The sequence below is a fragment of the Oncorhynchus tshawytscha genome, linkage group LG12, assembly GCF_018296145.1.
Source record: "Oncorhynchus tshawytscha isolate Ot180627B linkage group LG12, Otsh_v2.0, whole genome shotgun sequence".
In the NCBI taxonomy this organism is placed as follows: domain Eukaryota; kingdom Metazoa; phylum Chordata; class Actinopteri; order Salmoniformes; family Salmonidae; genus Oncorhynchus; species Oncorhynchus tshawytscha.
In genome coordinates this window covers 19361955-19384088 of record NC_056440.1, presented here as the reverse complement: position 1 = coordinate 19384088, position 22134 = coordinate 19361955, and the positions used below count along the sequence as shown (strand labels likewise).

Genomic DNA, 22134 nt, shown 5'->3' with positions numbered 1-22134 from the left:
CGATCAGAAACTATATCCTCAGGCACCCTGTAGTGCCGGAAGACGTGGGTGAACAGGGCCTCCGCAGTATGTAGAGCCGTAGGGAGACCGGGCAAAGGAAGGAGACAGCAGGACTTAGAAAACCCATCCACAACGACCAGGATGGTGTTGTTTCCCTGTGACGGAGGATGATCCGTCACGAAATCCACAGATAGGTGTGACCACAGCCGTTGTGGAATGGGTAGGGGTTGTAATTTCCCTCTGGGCAGGTGTCTAGGTGCTTTGCACTGGGCGCACACCGAGCAGGAGGAAACATAAACCCTCACATAAACCCTACTGGGCCACCAGTACTTCCCACTAAGACAGCGCACTGTCCGACCGATGCCAGGATTACCAGAGGAGGGTGACTTGTGGGCCCAAGAGATCAAACGATCGCGGACATCAGACGGATTGTACAGACGCCCAACTAGACACTAGACACTGGGTGGGAGTGGGCTCTGTACATAACGCCCGCTCGATGTCCGCGTCCACCTCCCATAGTGCGTCTGCCTTAGCGCTCTGAGAACCCGGTCTGTAGGAAAGGGTGAAAACAAAATGGGTGAAAAACATGGCCCATCTTGCCTGGCGAGGGTTCAGTCTCCTCGCCGCCCGGATATACTCCAGATTGTGGTGGTAAGTCCAAATGAGGAAAGGGTGTTTAGCTCCCTCAAGCCAATGCCTCCACGCCTTCAGAGCCTTGACAACAGCCAACAGCTCCCGATCCCCCACATCATAGTTTCGCTCCGCCGGGCTGAGCTTCTTTGAAAAGAAAGCACAAGGGCGGAGCTTTGGTGGCGTACCCGAGCGCTGAGACAGCACAGCTCCTATCCCAGCCTCGGACGCGTCCACCTCTACTATAAATGCCAAAGAGGGATCAGGATGAGCCAGCACGGGAGCCGAGGTAAACAGAGCCTTCAGGTGCCAAAAAGCCCTGTCTGCCCCAGCTGACCACTGCAGTCGCACCGGTCCCCCATTTAGCAAGGATCCCGCCTTTAGCAAGGAGGTAATGGGAGCCTCTACCTGACCAAAGCCCCTGATAAACCTCTGGTAGTAGTTAGCAAACCCTAAGAACCGCTACACCTCCTTTACCGTGGTTGGAGTCGGCCAATTACGCACGGCTGAAATACAGTCATTTTCCATCTCCACCCCTGTCACGGACAGGCGGTACCCTAGGAAGGAGACAGGCTGCTGGAAGAACAGACATTTTTCATTTCTCAGCCTTGATGTACAGGTCATGCTCCAACAGTCGACCAAGCACCTTGCGCACCAGGGACACATGCTCGGCGCGTGTAGCGGAGTATATTAGAATGTCATCTATATACTGTACACACCTACACCCAGCCCGTGCAGGTCCCTGAAAATCTCGTCTACAAAGGATTGGAAGACTGATGGAGCATTCATCAACCCATACAGTATGACGAGGTACTCATAGTACCCAGACTCAATTCTGTCTTCCACTCATACCCCTCCCGGATACGCACCAGGTTGTAAGCACTCCTGAGATCCAATTTTGTGAAGATGCGCACCCCATGCAATGACCCTGTCACACTGGCTATGAGGTAACTGTACTTCACCGTGATCTGATTTATACCTTGATAGTCAATACACAGGTGTAAACCTCCATCCTTCTTCTTCACAAAAAAGAAACTCAAGGAGGCAGGTGAAGTGGAAGGCCGTCGATGGGGTGGTAGTTGAGTCGCCTTCTTCTTACAGAAGGCGAGAGCCAAATCGGCATATTCAGGGGAGATGTGCATGGTGGAGACCTGGTTAGGACACTCCACCGTGGTTGCACCTATGGAAACACCTACACACCTCTCTGAGCACTGACGTGACCATCCTTTAAGAGCCCCCTGTTCCCACGAAATAGTGGGGTCATGATAGGCCAACCAGGGAAGCCCCAGCATCACAGGGAAAGCAGGAGAATCGATCAGAAAGACACTAATTCTCTCCTCATGACCTCCTGCGTTATCATACGTAGTGGAGCTGTGACCTCCCTAATCAGCCCCGACCCTAAAGGACAACTATCTAAGGCATGTACAAGGAAGGGCACATCAACAGGAACAATAGGAATCCCTAATCTAAGTGCAAATGAACGGTCAATAACGTTCCCAGCTGCGCCTGAATCTACTAGCACCTTATGCTGGGAATGCGGGGAAAACTTACATACATGTTATACATACACACGTGCGCAACAGGGAGGAGCGGACCAACTCTGGGTGAGTTGGGTGCCTACTCACCTGGGATGATCCACCAGTGCCCTGACAGTTGCCTCGACTCCCTGGGGAACCTCCCCAGCACCGACCAGCAGTGTGCCCTCTGCGGCCACATGTGATGCAGGGAATGGCCCCTCCGGTCCCCCTCATAGCAGCCCCTCCTAGCTCCGTTGGCGTCGGATCGGAGGTGCTGTGGGATGGAACTGACGGACCCCGATCTGGACGTCCGCCGGAGGCCAACGTGTTATCCAGCCGGATGGAGAGGTCCACCAGCTGGTCAAAGGTAAGGGTGTTGTCCATGCAGGATAGCTCCCTACAAACGTCCTCGTGTAGACTACACCTGTAGTGGTCAATCAGGGCCCGCTCATTCCATCCCACACCGGTGGCCAGAGTTCGAAAGTCCGGAGTGAATTCTTGTGCGCTCCTCATCCCCTGTCTGAGATGATAAAAGCGTTCCCCCGCTCTCCCTTCCGGTGGATGATCGAAAACCGCCCGGAAGCGGCGGGTGAAATCCTCATAGTTGTCCAACGTCTGTCCTTCCCTTCCCCAGATGGCATTGGCCTATTCAAGTGCTTTACCAGTCACACAGGAGATGAGGGTGTTCACACTATCGCGTCCCGAAGGAGTCGGGTGAACGGTTGCCAGGTAGAGCTCCAGCTGGGGTAGGAACCCCTGGCACCAGGCAGCCGTTCCATCATATACCCTTGGGAGCGCGAGCCGAATCCCACTGGATCCAGGTGAAAGAGGGGTGGACAGCAGTGTGGGTTGTTGTAAACGAGACAACTTGACAACAATAAACACGCACAAAACCATGATGGAACCAGAGGGTTAAATAGGGAATAAATTATAACGGAATGGAAACCAGGTGTGTACAATCAAGACCAAACAAAAGGAAAAAGAAATGTAGATCGGTGGAGACTAGAAAGCCGGTGACATCGACCGCCGCCCGAACAAGGAGAGGCACCAACTTCGGCGGAAGTCGTGACAGTAGTACTTTAAAGTGTTTTTACACCACTGCATACAGCCTCCCACAACTTTCTAGAAATGGTGCAGGATAGTTGCTTGGCTTTGTAAAACTCTCACCCATTTAAAGAAATTTACAAAACATTTAGATTTTCTTGGTATTTCATTACTTTAACAGAATGTTTCCTAAAAGTTCAAACATGGTTATATTTCATAAACATTTTGGTAATTTTCTTGGAACAATTTTCAACTGGTTTGACATTGGGAATGTTTTCAAATTGTTCCAAGAACGTTAAGAAACAACATTGTATTGTGAGAATTTCAGTACTTCAGCATAATGTTTCTTACAGGTTTCTTTATAGTTCTATGTAAAGTCATGATCTCAAATTGTTCCGAGAACATTGAGAAACAACTTGTATGTGGGAATTCCAGTACTTTCACAGAACATTCCACACAAGATGTGGTTCTATTTAATGTCATATTTTTACTACATTCTGGGAACAGTGACTGAAGCAATGTTCTCAGAATGTTCAGAGAATGTAAGGTTCTCTTTTATGTCAGTTCTTGGCAATATTCTGGGAATGTAAAAAAAAAATGAATTGTACACATTAAGATCAATAAGCTCTAAATTCTGTTCTCAGAACATGAAGAAAACATTCCATTCAAATCCACAAGAAAACTTTAGTAACGTTCATAAAACGTTATAAGAATGTTATTTAAAAACATATGCATTATGTTCTCAGCAATAACAAAACTCTCTCTATCCTCTATCTTGTTAAGTGTGTTCAGGTGTCTTGACCATGCCAATGATGTGTTTTTATCATTAATACCTAAGAAAATGCATTTTCATGTGTCTTATCTGTGCTTGCAGAATAAGCTAGCAGTGTTATTAAAACTCTTACTGAAACTTCCGGCTAAAGAAAAGGAAGTTATCCAAAACCTCCAAATAACCTATAATTTCTGTTCTCAGAGCGTTAATTAAACCTCCCAGGAAAACATTTAAGCATTTAACATTTAACCTCCCTGCAACCTAAAAATACAATCTTACACAACAGGCGAAATATTCACTTCTGTTCTCCGAATGTTAAAAAAATTGTTTTACCGGTCAGGAAATGCATGGCTTCGTTCCCACAACCAATGTGAAAACAAAAACATACTTTCCCACAACTTCCAAAGAGCCAAATGTGCTAGCTGGGCAAACATTTAGTGGATTCTTCTTCTACCTTTTTCAGTGGATGTTTTAGGTACCTTCTTGAAACTTTTGAAATAAATGGCTCTCTTGTTAGACATAATATTAAACAGTGGGGTGTTTATTACAAATTAAGTTTGTTGTCGAACAGTAAGCAGACTCAAAATGTGGTGACGATGATACAAAATCGCGTGATGAATGACTTGACTTAGAAAGCACGGACATAAAATATTAGATTGTTTCTCTGGCTACATTATGTTGTTCTGGATATTATCATTCACACACAGCAACTAACATTTCCTGACAGGGAAATGTCTCTTTACAAGTTCTCTACAGGCTGACAGCTAGTTGTGATGAGTTACAGATTTATTAACTGCTTCAGAGAACAGTGTGGTGGTTGTAGTCGTTTGGGGGGCGACTGTAGCTTTTGACATCCATCTATATGTAATTACTTTTGCTCTTCATGGCCACATTTGGATGTATTTATTTTCATATGATATTTATCTTTGCGTCATTTATTTCCTTTTTTAGTAATATGAATCTTGCTACATTCCTTTAAGTTGAAATCAGCCAATAAATAAAAGAGAGACATTTTTACTAGAGGGTGACTGCCTAGCTCCTGTACCTTTCCTTACTACTGATTTCAGTGTAAATAATTTGTTGCATTCAGGATCAGTTCACTATTATAATGATACAGATTACAACATTTTCTTCAGTATAAAAAATATAGAGGTTTTGAGTTTGAGGTAGTTTTATCAGAATTCAGGGAATGCTCACTCACTGTCAAAGAGTGTAAAGGCCCATGTAAGAGTAGAAAGCAGCTGAACACTTGTAAAATGTACAGAGCATGATCATGATGTGAGTGAGTGTGGACAGAGCCAGAGAGATATGTGCCATGGCTCCTTGGCCCAGTGCATTCTGCAAAGACATTAGACCACAGTTCTGTTCTCTAGGCTCCCTTCTCTGTCACATGCACACTGTCTGTTTGACACAAAGCAGTGCTTGCAGGGCACTCTGGTTAACATTAACATGCATAAACATTCACATGAATGGGTCTTTTGTGACAGCGAAAGGCTAACACAACTCTCCCCCTAAAACAAATGTAGTGTCATTTTTCATGCAATCGATTATACCCCATCCTTCACCATGAGGCTAATACTACTACAGCCCTGTAAATTATAAGCAAACCCAGCCCACCCCCAACCCTCACCCCCAGCCCCAGGCTATTTGCCCCCCTCCCCCACTAAGTGATTGTATGGTGTCTTTACTAGTTTTCCTACACATAGGATGACGAAACTGGCCACAGTGAATTGCCCTGCCAACTTGAGGAAAGTAAAACAGCAATTAAATCCTGCAGGTCGGTCGACCAGGCCATCTGCACCCTACTAACACGATCTGGCTAATCTTCCCCGATTACACTGTTTGTTTAAGATCAGCTGGGGCATATGCTAATGCACAAACGTGCACACATGCATAATCACACGCACACAAAGAGAGAGAGAGTTTCATCATGTTTTCTCACTGATGGAAAGCTACAAATGATTTCTGACTTTTAATTAATGGCTGTACTGATTGCATTGTTGGTAGGGGGTAGAGTTAGTATTGTTGTACTATTCGCTCCAAACTGTACACAGTTTATGTGATATATAGTACTGTAGCTTTTTCTAGAAAACATTCGATTTCCAGTGCTATAAAAAGCAATGTCTTCAAGAGTGCGTCCCAAATGGCACCCTATTCCCTACATAGCACATTGGCCCCTCTCAAAATGAGTGTCTCTATCAGGACTGCAGACTGTGATCAGTAATTGGTGACATGAAGCAAATAATGATGTCATAGGCCAGTTTGGTAACAGCATCATTCCTCTCATCGTCCTACAGCAACATCACATATGAGCAGAGTTAAGACAGTAATCAAGAGCAGATTTTTACTGGACATTTTGTCACACGCTGGTAAGTAACACCAAAGGAAATTGAGAACGTCTCATCCTTCCAACTTAAAAAAAATAAAAAAATCCCTTACATAGCAACCCCAATGTGGTTTCATTAGGAACCCATTGCAGTTAACAAGGAAAGCATGTTGGCTTGAGTTTAGTCATCCTCACCACTGGATGTTTCTACCTACCCTACTCCCCACCCTATACTTGATAGAAATCATGTTACAGTGTTGAAAGTGTGAAACACTTAAACATTTTCTTGGACATGCAAATTCCACTGCAGCTCATTGCAACAATCACATTTCATATACTGTAACTTCACAGTTAAAGTTTTTGTGTCAATTGCTTAGATCAAAGATGAATCCATTGATACGTATTGTACCTGTAACTACTGTATGTTATCAACAAGTTCTTTGTGTGAGTCTGTGTAATGTCTCGCATAAAATATCACACACAGTCAAAATGCTCAACATGGGCGCTATAGCGAGATGACTAAAGAACAGCATTGGTTCCATTTCACTCTGCAGTGTCTCTCAAACACAAGAAGCTTCCACCATGCAAGCAGCATTGACTGACTGGCTGAGCTATGGGGACAACAGGACCAGGGTAGTCATTCCCAGCCTTTGAGCACCATGGGAAAGCCAGCCAATTGAGTATGGGTCAGGTCAACCTTGTCTCCTCGCCTGACTGTCAAAATAACAGTACTTCTCCCTCAGGCAGGCAGCACGGTCCCTTAAGACACAGCTGCTGAGTGCTATGGCACCGAGGGCTGGAAAAGCAATTAAATCAAACATGGGTGAGTGGCTGCAGGACAAATACCTCGTCAGCGTTTTTCAGCTCGGTCAGAGAAAAGCCTGTGGGGTTTTTGAAGGAGGGGTGTTGAAAGAAAAAGGAGTATTGAAAGTGAGAAAGAGAGCCCTCAGGGAAAAAAAGACTAAGACATTTTGTGTCACCAGGCGACCAGTATAGGCTAAGCTATAGTGAAGGGGTAAGACAGACATTGGTCCAATTCAGCCCCTCTCTGTCTTTCCTCTGGATGGCCTAAAACTTGGGGTCTGACACATTGTCTGACCTTTAGCCCCCTGGTTCTCATCTCCTCTTAATTACCTTTGCGCATCAACTCTCCTGCAACCCCCAATGAAAGACAATGCAACAATTTGTCTTTCAATTGTCTGTCACTCTCTCTCTTACGAACCTTTTCAGTGGGCGTATGTGGTTTCTTTTTACATTTGTATTTATTTATTTATCTTGCTTGGAGAAGTGGGGGATATCTGGTCCCAGAAACAGGGAGTCTTTGTTTGGGCAGGGTTCACTTGAATATACACCCCCTCTTCTTCTACCCATGCCTTCACTCCAGCTCTAGACATTCAGGCTTTTCCCTCGGATTGTTTAGGAGACAGCCTAAAACAGTCTAATCTCAGGGTCATTGTACATGGGATTTCCATGACCATACACAAATTAATTAGGCTTTTCTCTTGATTTGCCTGTAACTCATGGGGTGGCATGCAATTGTAAGCTGTGTGAACAAGGATGTCCTTCTCCTTTCCAACTCACTTTCAAATTATGAGTCAGCATAGAGGTTCTATAGGTAGCATCCATAGAAGGCCTATTAAAAAATATACACCTAAAAGTTTGACCTCAAAAACTGTAGCTAACATAATAACAAACTGATGTTATACACTCACTCCTCCTTTGCTCCCAGACTTTTTTAGAGTTGAACAAGGAACACAAAAATGACGGTCGGTTTTAGTATACCAAGCCTTTCTATCTCCAAATGCTTGATCACAGGCTTCGTACTGTTCATCTATAATACGGCTTATGGACAGGCTCCATCCAAGGTCAAGTCTTTGATGCAGAACTCATGGTAAGTTCTCTGGCTTCTTACAGATCTAAGCCCTGCAAACAATCCTTACAGACAGAGCCATTTGGCAGTTCCTCTGTCCAATACAGTACAATAGACAGAACACACGACACACATGCTGATTCATTTTGGTCTCCATTTTCCAACAAATGTCTCATGGTGGATGGGCCTCCACTCAGGTTCACTATTTGACATACTATTTGCTGTACTCTGGTATAGATAAGCCAATATACTGTAATATATAATATAGCCTCAACCTCTGACAGCCAAGGTCCCACACTGACAAGTATAGTTAAAGATATGTGAGTTGTGAATTTTCTAATTGAAAATTGTGGGTATCAACACGGGCTGCCTATCAGGCACTAAAGTTAAAAACTGTGATTTGGCAGGACGTTGCATACTTGCTTATGGCCGTATGACGGCATGCCATAGCTCTCTGTTGTTCATGATAGCTGGTAGGTACTCTGTTCTGAGACGAGGGTCTCGGCAGATGTTGTCCATGAGAGGGTACCCACAGTATGAGTCTCTAGATTGCTGGCAGCCAGCTCAGAATGCCTGAAACAGCGACCAGCGAATATCAGACTCACATAATTTATTTAATGGACACTCTCATTCTCAGTAACAGAATCTCAATCAGCTAGAGCAGATATTCACAAACCCCCAGGGGTACGAGCAATGCTGTCGTGGGTTCGCCAAATAAAAATGTGATTCACATTTTTTTTTAAATAAAAAAAACATCCATACATTTGGATGAGTTTTTGTATCACCTGAGTAGCCTCATTTCACTGCCAAAAACAAAATTAAACCATCTAGTATTCAGCGAAATAACAACACAATGTCAAATACAGGTAGACTAGTCAAATAATTAACATCCAATCACATTAACCGTTACTCTCGCGGGAATTCCACTTATGGTCCGTATGTAGCCAACCGTAGCTGCTGCTCATTCCGTTTGCTTGAAAATTGATAAATGGTTAAAGAAAGTAAGGCCCGCGTCCATAGGGACACATACCAGCTCTACTGGTAGTACAAGTTGTTCTGCTTCCACAAGCACATCAAATGCTAGCATCGGATATTCCACATTTGTTGTTACCCCAGCTAGAATGGATCCTGACAGTTGTGAATCTGATTCAGCCGAAGAGCTACTGCCCCCTTACCCGGGAAAGCTCCGAACAACAGACAGGGATGTTGGACCATCGAATAGGCACAAATATGATGAGAACTACATTAATTTGGGGTTCATTTATATTGGGAGTAGTGCCTTTCCTCAGCCACAGTGTGTTATATGTGCAAAATTACTATCTCACAACTCAATGAAACTTTCACTCTTGCACAGACATCTAGAAACAAACATGCCAATTTGAAAAATAAGCCACAATAGTTTTTTGAGCGAGAATTAAGACAACTTTCGAGTAGTAAGTCATGTATAAAAGCAACAGGTACGATTAATAAGAAGGGGCTTGAAGCGTCTTATATGGTGAGCTACTGAGTGGCTAGGACAGGCAAGCCCCATGCTATTGTGGAGGACTTAATTCTTCCTGCTGCCGCAAATATGGCAGGGACAATGCTGGGGGAAAAGGCCCAAAACAATATACAGACAATGCCTTCATCAAACAACACTGTTTCACGACGCATCAGTGACATGGCAGGAGATGCTTTGAAACAACTGCTGCTTCGCATACAAGCCTGTAAATTCTATGCGTTACAGCTGGATGAATCAACAGACTTGGCGGGCCCAGCTCCGAGTATATGTCCATTACGTTTATGTGGGGTCAATTAAGGATGACATCCTCTTCTGAAAACCACTGGAAACCAAGACAACAGAAGATGTTAAAAGTACTGGACAGCTTTGTGCCATCAACTGGACTTTGGTGGTCAAGACATGTTGGTATCTGTACTGATGGCACAAAAGCCATGACAGGGAGACACAGTGGAGTGGTAATGCACGTGCAAGCAGTTGCTCCCAATACCACAGGGGTACACTGCAGCATCCCCCGAGAGGCTCTAGCTGCCAAGGGAATGCCTGCCAGCTTGAAAGACGTTTTGGAGACTACAGTGAAAATGGTTATCTTTGTTCAAGCAAGGCCCCTGAACTCTCGTGTATTTTCTGTATTATACAATGATATGGGAAGCGACCATGTAACCCTTTTACAGCATACAGAAGTGCTCTGTTATCGAGGAGCAAAGTATTGACACATTTTTTTGAATTGAAAGACGAGCTTAAAGTTTTCTTTACTGACCATAACTTTCACTTGTCTGACCGCTTGCATGATGACGAGTTTCTCACACGACTGGCCTGTCTGGGTGATGTTTTTCACTTGTCTGACCGCTTGCATGATGACGAGTTTCTCACACGACTGGCCTGTCTGGGTGATGTTTTTCACTTGTCTGACCGCTTGCATGATGACGAGTTTCTCACACGACTGGCCTGTCTGGGTGATGTTTTTCACTTGTCTGACCGCTTGCATGATGACGAGTTTCTCACACGACTGGCCTGTCTGGGTGATGTTTTTCACTTGTCTGACCGCTTGCATGATGACGAGTTTCTCACACGACTGGCCTATCTGGGTGGTGTTTTTTCTTGCCTGAATGATCTGTATCTAGGATTACAGGGACTCTCCGCAACTATATTCAATGTACGGGACAATATTGAGGCTATGATTAAGAAGATGGAGCTCTTCTCTATCTGCATTAACAAGGACAACACACAGGTCTTTCCATCATTGTATGATTTTTTTGTGTGCAAATGAAGCCAAGCTTATGGACAATGTCAAATGTGATATAGCGAAGAACCTGAGTGAGTTGGGTGCACAATTACGCAGGTACTTTCCCGAAATGGATGACACAAACAACTGGATTCGTTATCCCTTTCATGCCCTGCCTCCAGTCCACTTACCGATAGCTGAACAAGAGAGCCTCATCGAAATTGCAACAAGCGGTCCTGTGAAAATTGAATTTTTATCAGAAGCCACTGCCAGATTTCCGGATTGGGCAGCGCTCAGCGTATCCTGACTTGGCAAATCGTGCTGTTAAGACACTGATGCCCTTTGCAACCACATACCTGTGAGAGTGGATTCTCTGCCCTCACTAGCATGAAAACTAAAATCAGGCACAGACTGTGTGTGGAAAATGATTTAAGACTGAGACTCTCCAATACAACCCAACCCAACATTGCAGAGTTATGTGCATCCTTTCAAGCACACCCTTCTCATTAACCTGTGGTGAGTTATTCACAATTTTCGATTAACAAATATGGTTTTATATGTAAGATGGTTAAATAAAGAGCAAAATCATTGATTATTATTAAATTATTATTTGTGCCCTGGTGCTATGAGAGCTCTTTGTCACTTCCCACTAGCCGGGTTGTGACAAAAACTCACACTCATTCTTATGTTTAATAAATGTATCGTATAGTGTGTTTGTGGCAGGCTTACAACGATGGCAAAAAACAACATGAGAGTGCGCTGACCCTGGTGCTAGATGGGGTATGCAGCCAGAGGTTGAATGTTTGAAGGGGTACGGGACTATAAAAAGTTTGGGAACCACTGAACTAGAGGAATGCCAGTATCAATTAAACAAAATGTAATCTAATCTGGAATCATCCTTGTGATGACATTCCTGAGTGAGAAATTGCTCTTCATGTTGCAACGAACTACTGCATGATATGGTATGTGTCCCAAAAGGCACCCTATTCCCTATTCCTTATTTCCTAGAGCTAAAATGTTCCATGGTCAAAAGTAATGCACTACATAGGGAATAGGGTACCATTTAAGCAACCATGAACTGCTGTCAGCATGTTCCTTTGGACTTGATTGTCTCATGATTGTCTCAAAGTGGTGGTCCCGACACCTTTTGGAAAGCTTAAAGTACAATAGAAAACCTCAGGGAGGTTAAACAAAGCAGAGGAAATGTTGACATGTAAAGCGAACATACTGTAACTGCTGTAAATATCTCAGGGCCCTGCCGCTGAGGCCACGGATGATGACCCTGCCCCAGGACTAGTCTGACCGTTGGCTCCTTGGGCCTCTTATTGTTTGGTAATCATTGCGTGAAATCAGATGGAATTGGAATACTTCTAAGCACAGAAAGCACAACATTCCAATGGTTCCAACAGCGCTATGTGATAAGGTAGCCAGACGAAAGGAGAGATTTCAATTTAGGACCATGTAATGGGGTGGCAGGTAGCCTAGTGGTTAGAGTGTTGGGCCAGTAAGCGAAAGGTCACTAGATAAAATCCCTGAGCTGACAAGGTAAAAATCTGTTCTTCTGCCCCTGAACAAGGCAGTTAACCCACTGTTCCTAGGCTGTCACTGTAAATAAGAATTTGTTTTTAACTGACTTGCCTAGTTAAATAAAGGTTAAATAAATAAATTAAAATCTCAAGTGGTTTTGGAGGGATAAACACAATCCTTTCCCCAACCCATTTGGTATGAGCAAGCCCTTCATGAACCACAAATGTATGAACATTTTTAAGAGACAAAATCGAGTGAATACTGTGGTTTTGCTTTGATCAGCCTAATTTGCACCGAGAAAAAGTAATTTGATAGTTTAATTGAAGACGATGTAAGAGCTAAGTTAAAAAACAAAGCAATTTGACTATTACAAAACTTGTGCAATATCTAAGTATTAGCAAGATTGAACATAAAGAAATGTCCTTAATCTCATGCAAAGCAAATAAAATGGTGTAGGTTCAATCATATAGGATTACATAAACCAGGAACATACTGTGACGGATATTGATGCCTTTTAACATATTTGGATTCCAGTTGTATTGTGCTATACCCACTACTAGACAAAAGGAGAAACAGGATTTAAGTGGTATTGGTGGTCCAAGTGTTTTGGTCAGTGATACTGTTTAGGAATGTGCCATTTAAGAGATTGCTGCTTGTTAAATTAGACATTTTAGGGAGCAGTAGAGTTATGTGGGTCATAGGCAGGTACTCACACACGGGGCTATGAAACTGTCTCGATTTAACGGGATGATTAACGCCTCTCAGACTGCTGAGCAAAATATGAGGTAATCTGATTCCCCAATCCCAGTCAAAACATGCCTACTATGAGGGTAACCCACATCCTGGCTCCAAGAATGAATGATAAACATTTGTGATTATGTAGGCTAGGGTTATACCTCCATTTTAATATTTGGATCACAAATACTACCATAATCACTATTGGTGTCAGGGTATTGATTTAATTTTTGGGGGGACACATTCATTTTTAGTCATTATTTTATCTTTTGAACCCTAAAACCATGTCCTCGATAAAACAGTAGAATGTTTGACTGTTAATGAATAAGTATTCTATGTAAATAAATGAATTACGCTATACCAAAACTACGGTTGAGATACGTATTTTGCATATCTTTGAAAATGTCTGTAGTAAGAGGAACAGTTTAAACACAGTGATATCTGAGTAGGTCCAAATAGGAGGGGAGAGAGAGGGAGGGGGAGGCTTTGGTAATTACGGGAAGAAGTGACTCAAACAAGAGACTAAAATGCAGCAAACTGATAAAAGACACTTTAAACAGGATATTAAACAGCTAATAAACATTTAAAGCCATATAATATAATTTATCCTTAAATGCCTACGTGGTAGCTTGAAGAGAGTGATTGTTTACATTTTCAAACTGACGACCACATTTGATGCAGTAAATCACAAGGATGTGAGATGATAATGAAATCACGTCATTATGTCTGGAATTTGGGGTAGACCATGGGATTCCTGGGGTGGCACGCTTCACTTTCCATTAACCTCCTGCATCTGTGATTACGTGAGTAGGAATGATTGAAGTGCAGAGAAATCATTCATAAATTCCACAAGGCTGTTGAATTTTCCAACACAAATACAGGCAGGAACAAAATGCAGAACTCTTCTCAGTATAAAAGTCCTTTGCTTTATGAAAGATTTGATATTTTGCCTCAACCATTTTTTATTTAACCTTTATTTAACTAGGTAGGTCAGATAAGAACAAATTCTGACTTACAATGATTGCCTACTGGGGACCAGTGGGTCAACTGCTTTATTCAGGGGCAGAATGACAGATGTTTACCTTGTCAGCTCGGGGATTCGATTCAGAAACCTTTCGGTTGCTGGCCCAACGCTCTAACCACTACGCTCTAACCTGCCGCCCCTAGCATGTTGTTTAGCAAGCAAAGAAACACTATTTCCACTTGCTCCAGATTGGCACAAAGCACACTATGCTATTCCATCTTGGCTTCCACAGCGAGTCCACAAGGAGGCTGTTGGGGCAGAGTGGACATTAAGGGATATTAAACACAAGGATCTCAGCTTAGCAGCACACGTAGCAGGTTTTATATTTACTCTAGGAAAGAAATTGAAATCTCTTCCAGTTGTGTGTCTTCACTTATTAGTCTCATGGCTGTAAATCTGTTTTAAAAGGAACCAGCTTGCATCACCCCTCCTGGGCTTCAGGATCTCAAGCCAAAGCAAAAGGCCGGCCTCTGCCTCACGAAAAGATCTGCATGCCTTTAAAATGATAATAACCCCAAGCAGTCCAAGTGGGCGTGGGGGCCCATTTCACGCTTGTCTCCTGGAGAATCATGCTGGTATGGGGTGCTGCAAACAGCACTGAGACTCTCTGGCTCAGAAGATGACATACACAGTATGCATCGACTGAATATGCACCCCAAATGGTACCCTATTCCCTATATACTGTAGTGCACTGCTTTTGACCAGAGCCTACCTATATATGGAATAGGGTGCCATTTGAGATGGATCACTGGAGCCCTCAAGACAACCTCCATTTATATCCCATTCAGCATCAGACTTGTTTCTTCATGCATCACATCAACCAACACTAATGTTTCTGAGTTTTTTGTTAATTGAGCATGTAATGGTGGAATAGGTTTGTGGGTGGGTTGTGCAGGCTTTCATCGGGATCTACGGTTTCTTCTACTGCATGCTAAACTGATGATATCTGTTGGCCCCCATTTCCCCCCGTTTCCCTGTGTTTCCCTGACATTACTTACGTAGGCCCGTCCCTCTTTTGGGAGTTTGGGCCATTGATGACTCCTTTCTTCCAGCTTTTTTCACTCTATGCCTGTTTTGCTTGTATATGCCTCTGTAGTAAAGAAAAATCTAGTAAATTCATCAATAGTGTCAACAGGCATTTTCAAATAAATGTTAACATTCTTGAGGGATGTCATCTGATGTCATCTGGTATGTATTTGCAATATCTGACGTGTAGATCTACTCCAAAATGTGTCATACAAACAATCCTTTTTTCTAGCCTAATGCTACCATGTATAATGCTGGTAGCCTAATGCTACCAGGCCCCTTCAGTTCTAAATGAATGTAATTCATTCATTTTCTACATAACTAGATTTATAGAAACTGCAGAATAGGCTCAAAGACAGTTGAGATGCTATGAAGTATATTGTGGGTAAACTACACTGAGTGTACAAAACATCCAGACTGAACAGGTGAAGCTATGATCCCTTATTGATGTCACTTGTTAAACCCACTTCAGTCAGTGTAGATGAAGGGGAGGAGACAGGTTAAAGAAGGATTTTTAAGCCTTGAGACAATCGAGACATGTGTTGTGTATGTGTGCCATTCAGAGGGTGAATGGGCTAGACAAAAGATTTAAGTGCCTTTTAACAGGGTTTGGTAGTAGGTGCCAGGTGCACCGGTTTGTGTCAAGAACTGCAATTCTGCTGGCTTTTTCACGCTCAACAGTTTCCCATGTAGATCAACAATGGTCCACCACCCAAAGGGCATTATCAGCTTCAAACATCTATATAGCACATTACTTTCTTAATTATTGCAAAACAAGTGGCTATACTGTATGTATTAGAAATTAATATAACATCACAAGTATCACTTGGGATCACTAGTATCTTTTGTTTAGTCAAGAATACTCCAGAACCTCATGGTATGGCTGACTGAATCATATCCCTTTATATGGATGATACATAGTGGTAAACATTACCAATGACATTTAACAGGGTATTAGCGCTAGGCTACAGTAAGTAACAGGTTTTGCCAGGTTCAGAGCTTTTCACAGCCCAGGATAAATGGGTGTTTACTTGGTGGATCTGTGTGACTCGCCAGGGAGGAATGCGTTTTCACAGCCATCCCTCCCATGCATCACGAGGGCTGGAGACTAGGTTTACGTCCCAAATGGCGCAATATCTCCTATTTAGCCCTTAGGGTTATGGTTAAAAGCAGTGCACTATAAAGGGAATGTGGTGTCATTTGGGATCCTGCCTAGATTGGCTTTCAGGGAAAGGGTAATTAGAGTGAATCTGCATAAATGTAAAAATCCCTATATTGCTCCTCTACAGGGTTTGTTTTTCTCCTGGCAATGGGGCAGGCAGCAGGCCTTTAAAGCCCCAGCTCTCTCCCCTCTGTGATGGCCGGAGTCTGGGAGAGGAGGAGAGCCCACTAATGAGCACCATTTTGGCCCATCATTTACAACACATGCTGGTTAATAGCCCACGATGAGGGTTTTACTGCAGCTCAGTCCACTCATGCTGAAGTGGGGCTCTAATGGAAAGACTATACTTCCTTCTCACACACAGGCTGACCATTGCAGTGCTGGGATTGGGGAATTATATGGGTCAGCTGCAGCTGAATTGCTTAGTAAAAGTGACTTTTAGAATTACTATTTACCTGGACATGGCCTTGTGTTAGGCCTAGACAGAGGGCTCACAGCCTGTTAAAGGGTACAGTAAAATGTGCAATGTAATGGTGGTGGTAGGTAGATAATGTTAAGGTGGTCTTTTTCACACATTCATGGTCGTATTTGCAAAAAACAGCTGTTTTGGTCTGCAGTTCCATAATCCAACATGAAACTCATGCTAACTAATGACTAGAATGAGGCCTTTATTTTGTCACCAAAGGCTAAAAATACCATGCCCCTAATCTCTCAAATTCGATTGTGTCTATAAGATTAGTGTTGTGTGACATCCCTATTTGGTTACACAAACAAATAGCCCAGCGATTTCACTTTTAAACAGGTTTATCCAAATCGATTGGTTTGACTGCTGCTGGTCTATTTTAGCTGAGAAATCTCTGTATTAAGTCCAACTATTGGAGTAGTGGGGATATCTCTCCAACCAAGGTGCATAAATTGAGGAGAAAACTGATGTGAGAATGAAATTCAGCAACTATTGGAGGACAGTGGAAGTTGAAAAAACTGCTTATTTTTTGCTAACCCTAAAACCAATGCTTACAGATTACATATTTCCAAATGGCTTCCTATGGGTTACATTTATTTATAATTTTTTTAAATTTAACCTTTATTTAACTAGGTGAGTCAGTTAAAAACAGGTTCTTATTTACAATGACGGCCTACACCAGCCAATCCTGGATGACGCTGGACCAATTGTGCAGCACCCTACGGGACTCCAGGTCATCTGAACCCAGGTCTTCCATGGGAGACACCAACATCTTGACCATTTTACCAAAAGGAACGGCAGAAGGGCATCACTTATTTTGTAGGCTCCTCTAGCTCATCACATGACAATGAGATACCATGACCGACTCGTGTCTGCTACACACACACCATAGGCCTCTAATTGCTCTCTGGGTCGCCATAATCATGCTGTTCTTCAACTGGTCGTTCAGCAGCCTGGGTGCCAGTCTGTTTCTGCTCTTTTGCCAACACCTTTTAAGGAACTGTCATGTATAGAAATTAAATGGAGTACATGGAGTGAAATTGTAGCTTAACATACTGATACTACAGTACAGTACTCTTTCCTTAAAAGGAAACGTTTTCACCGTTCTATCGAACTGAACGTACCCCTTTGAGGACTGTAAACAAGATTGGCCCCGGAGGGGAGGTTGCCGTCTTATCGGCTCTCAACCAAACATGCTATTGTTTGTTTTTTCGGGTTGTTTGTAACTTGTTTTGTACATAATGTTTCTGCTACCATCTCTTATTACCAGACGGGAGGGATATACAGTGGCTTGCGAAAGTATTCACCCCCCTTGGCATTTTTCCTATTTTGTTGCCTTAAAACCAGGAATTAAAATAAAAATATTTTTTTGGGGGGGTTTGTATCATTTGATGTATACCCCTTAAACCACTTGCATGTTGCTTTAGCAGTTTGTTTAGGGTAATTGTCCTGCTGGAAGTTGAACCTCAGTCCCAGTCTCAAATCTCTGTAAGACTGAAACAGGTTTCCCTCAAGTATTTCCCCGTATTTAGCGCCATACATCATTCCTTCAATTCTGACCAGTTTCCCAGTCCCTGCCGATGAAAAACATCCCCACAGCATGATGCTGCCACCACCATGCTTCACTGTGGGCATGGTGTTCTCAGGTTGATGAGAGGTGTTGGGTTTGCACCAGACATAGCATTTTGCTTGATGGCCAAAAAGCTCAATTTTTGTATCATCTGACAAGAGTACCTTCTTCCATATGTTTGGCGAGTCTCCCACGTGCCTTTTGGCGAACACCAAACGTGTTTGCTTATTCTTTTTCTTTAATCAATGGCTTTTTCCTGACCACTCTTCCGTAAAGCCCAACTCTATGGAGTGTACTGCTTAAAGTGATCCAATGGACAGATATTCCATTCTCCGCTGTGGAGCTTTGCAACTCCTTCAGGGTTATCTTTGGTCTCTTTGTTGCCTCTCTGATTAATGCCCTCCTTGCCTGGTCTGTGAGTTTTTGGTGGGCGGCCCCCTCATGGCAGGTTTGTTGTGGTTCCCTATTTTTTCCATTTTTTAGAATGGATTTAATGGTGCTCTGTGGGATGTTCAAAGATTTGTATTTTTTTTTTACAACCCAACCCTGATCTGTACTTCTCCACAACTTTGTCTCTGACCTGTTTGGAGAGCTCCTTGGTCTTCTTGGCGCTTGCTTGGTGGTGCCTCTTGCTTACTGGTGTTGCAGACTCTGGGGCCTTTCAGAACAGGTGAGATCATGTGACAGATCATGTGACACTTAGATTGCACACAGGTGGACTTTATTTAACTAATTATGTGACTTCTGAAGTTAATTGGTTGCACCAGATCTTATTTAGGGGCTTTATAGCAAAGGGGGTACATATGCACGCACCACTTTTCCATTTGACATTTTTTAGAATTTTTTGAAACAAGTTCTTTTTTTCATTTCACTTCACCAATTTGGACTATTTCGTGTATGTCTGTTACATGAAACAAAACTAAAAATCCAATTAAATTACAGGTTGTGATGCAACAAAATAGGAAAAACGCCAAGGGGGATGAATACATTTGCAAGGCACTGTACTACTACAGACACCCGTCTAGGCCCAGATCCCCGTGATTCGCTGGAGAAGGAAACTGAGATTTAGTGGAAAAAGATCTGGGTGCTTTGTGAGGATCAGGCGACGAGTGGCTAATCTGCCCTTGCCTTCCGTCCTGCTAACTATTGTTAAATTTTTGGAAATAATAAATGGGACGAGCTGAAAGCACGCATATACTACCAACGGGACATTAATGACATCTTATGTTTCACCGAGTTGTGGCTGAAGACAAAGTGAAGAACATTCAGCTGGCGGGTAAAACACTCCATCGGCAGGACAGAACAGCAGCCTCTGTAAGTCTTTCAAACAGGTCAACATTCACAAGGCCGCAGGGCCAATTGGATTACCAGGACATTTACTCCGAACATGCGCTGACCAACTGGCAAGTGTCTTCACTAACGGCCAGGCACGACTCCAAAACCATCATTAAGTTTGCTGATGACACAACAGTGGTAGGCCTGATCACTGACAACGATGAGACAGCCTATAGGGAGGAGGTTAGAGACCTGACCCGGTGGTGCAAGGACAACAACTTCTCCCTCAACGTGATCAAGACAAAGGAAAAGGATGGCCGAGCATGCCCCCATTTTCATCGACAGGGCTGTTGTGGAGCAGGTTGAGAGCTTGAAGTTCCTTGGCGTTCACATCACCAACAAACTAACATGGTCCAAAAACACCAAGACAGTCGTGAAGAGGGCACGATAAAACCTATTCCCCCTCAGGAGACTGAAAAGATTTGGCATGGGTCCTCAGATCCTCAAATGGTTCTACAGCTGCAACGTCGAGAGCATCCTGACGGGTTGCATCACTACCTGGTATGGAAACTGCTCTGCCTCTGACCGCAAGGGACTACAGAGGGTAGTTCGTACGGCCCAGTACATCACTTGGGCCAAGCTTCCTGCCATCCAGGACCTGTATACCAGGTGGTATTTTCAAAGACTCCAGCCCCCCCTAGCCATAGACTGTTCTCTCTGCTACCGCATGGCAAGCGGTACCGGAACGCCAAGTCTAGGTCCAAGAGGCTCCTAAATAGCTTCTACCCCCAAGCCATAAGACTCCTGAATAGCTTATCAAATGGCTACTCCTTCTATGCTATCTATGCATAGTCACTTTAATACCTCTAATTACATGTACATATTACCTCAATTACCTCGACACTGGTGCCCCCAGCACATTGAGATTGACTCTGTACCTGTACCCCCTGTATATAGCCCCGCTAGTTATTTACTGCTGCTCATTAAATATTTGTTATTCTTATCTCTTACTTTTGGGGGGAGTTTTTTCTTAAAACTGCAAAGTTGGTTAAGGGCTCGTAAGTAAGAATGTTCACTTGTAAGTAAGCATTTCAGTGTTGTATTTGGCGCATGTGACATTTTTATTTTATTTTATTTGATCATTGGGATGTCCCTACTAGCTACTAGTGGTGCGCGGGTCAGCTGTTTGTTCACCTGCACCCGCCCGCAATTCCTAATACCCCATCCGCAATCACCCGACTATATGTGACGAAATGAAAATCAGAGGCCTGCACCCAACCCTAACCCTCAAATATAGAAAATGCGCTATCGGCCATAGTCAAAGACTGCAGAACGCCTGAATTCGATATGTTTATGCTAATAATTTCTGACTTTTTGGCAAACTATTTGTAAGTCAACTTGTCTATAATTAGATACATAGCTTCTCTTTAGTTTATATATGTTGCCCTAGAAGACAAAATAAACACTTGCTCCACACATTAATGTAATATATCGAGTTGACATGGTGAAGTTCTCTGTCATCTTTCGCAGAGCAAAATGTGGTTGAAATACTATGAGATTGTGTTATGCTTTCATGATGAAGACAGCACCTCTACATATGGCATCTAACTGAGCATTGCATTCTCTCAAGACGCATAAATAAATTAATCGTATTCTCCACTCTTAATTTTACTGCAATACATGTTTAATTCTGTAGGAGTTATTATTGAGGCTATATCCCTATTTGCACAAGATTAGTATAAATAGAGAACATTGGTTATGTATTTACAGTTGAAGTCGGAAGTTTACATACACTAAGGTTGGAGTCATTAACTCGTTTTTTTCAACCACTCCACAAATTCTTGTTAACAAACTATAGTTTTGGCAAGTCAGTTAGGACATCTACTTTGTGCATGACACAAGTAATTAATCCAACAATTGTTTACAGACAGATGATTTCACTTATAATTCACTGTATCACAGTTCCAGTGGGTCAGAAGTTTACAGACACTAAATTTACTGTGCCTTTAAAAAGCTTGGAAAATTCCAGAAAAAGATGTCATGGCTTTAGAAGCTTCTGATAGGCTAATTGACATAATTTGAGTCAATTGGAGGTGTACCTGTGGATGTATTTCAAGGCCTACCTTCAAACTCAGTGCCTCTGCTTGACATCATGGGAAAATCAAAAGAAATCAGCCAGAAAAATTGTAGACCTCCACAGGTCTGGTTCATCCTTGGGAGCAATTTCCAAATGCCTGAAGGTACCACGTTCGTCTGTACAAACAATAGTACGCAAGTATAAACACCATGGGACCACGCAGCCGTCATACCACTCAGGAAGGAGACGCGTTCTGTCTCCTAGAGGTGAATGTACTTTGGTGCAAAAAGTGCAAATCAATCCCAGAACAACAGCAAAGGACCTTGTGAAGATGCTGGAGGAAACAGGTACAAAAGTATATATATCCACAGTAAAACGAGTCCTATATCGACA

At 43.1% G+C, this 22134-nt stretch overlaps 1 pseudogene; it reads left to right on the top strand.

Moving 5' to 3' along the window:
* The first annotated feature begins 2672 nt into the window (after window positions 1-2672).
* LOC112263926 overlaps window positions 2673-22134 on the top strand; it is a 42274-nt pseudogene continuing 22812 nt past the window's right edge.